This window comes from Etheostoma cragini, chromosome 15 (genome assembly GCF_013103735.1).
Source record: "Etheostoma cragini isolate CJK2018 chromosome 15, CSU_Ecrag_1.0, whole genome shotgun sequence".
Classification (NCBI taxonomy): domain Eukaryota; kingdom Metazoa; phylum Chordata; class Actinopteri; order Perciformes; family Percidae; genus Etheostoma; species Etheostoma cragini.
This window is the reverse complement of record NC_048421.1, coordinates 23,705,666-23,706,166: the sequence shown is the minus strand read 5'-3', so window position 1 is coordinate 23,706,166 and position 501 is coordinate 23,705,666.

Sequence of the window (501 nt, the reverse complement as noted above, 5' to 3'; positions counted from 1 at the left end):
ACACTCTGTTCTCATAAAAGCTTATGCAAGCATTTCACAGGATGTTCTTTTTGTTGAAACATGTATCTCACGTTCTTTATTGAAACATGTATCTCACACACTATTCTGTTTGTATCAACCTATAAATAAAGGAACCAGGAACTGTCTCGGCGCGATGCTCTTGGGTGTTTCAGCCGAGCAGGTTGCCCTCTGTACAAAGTAGCTTGGTGTCCGGTGTCATCTCTTGAGCCATCTTGAACGTGAAGAGAGAAATCTCTTCACAATTATACCATGACTTTCCATATAACTATTTTTGACATACTGCGCTATGTCTTTTTTATATTACTATTATTGACATACTATACTATGACTTTTTTATGATATTATTTTTGAAATACTATACTATGTGTTTTTGTATCAGTATTATTGACATACTATACTATGACTTTTTAATATAACTATTTTTGACATACTATACTATGACTTTTTTATATTATTTTTAATATACTATAATATGTCTTT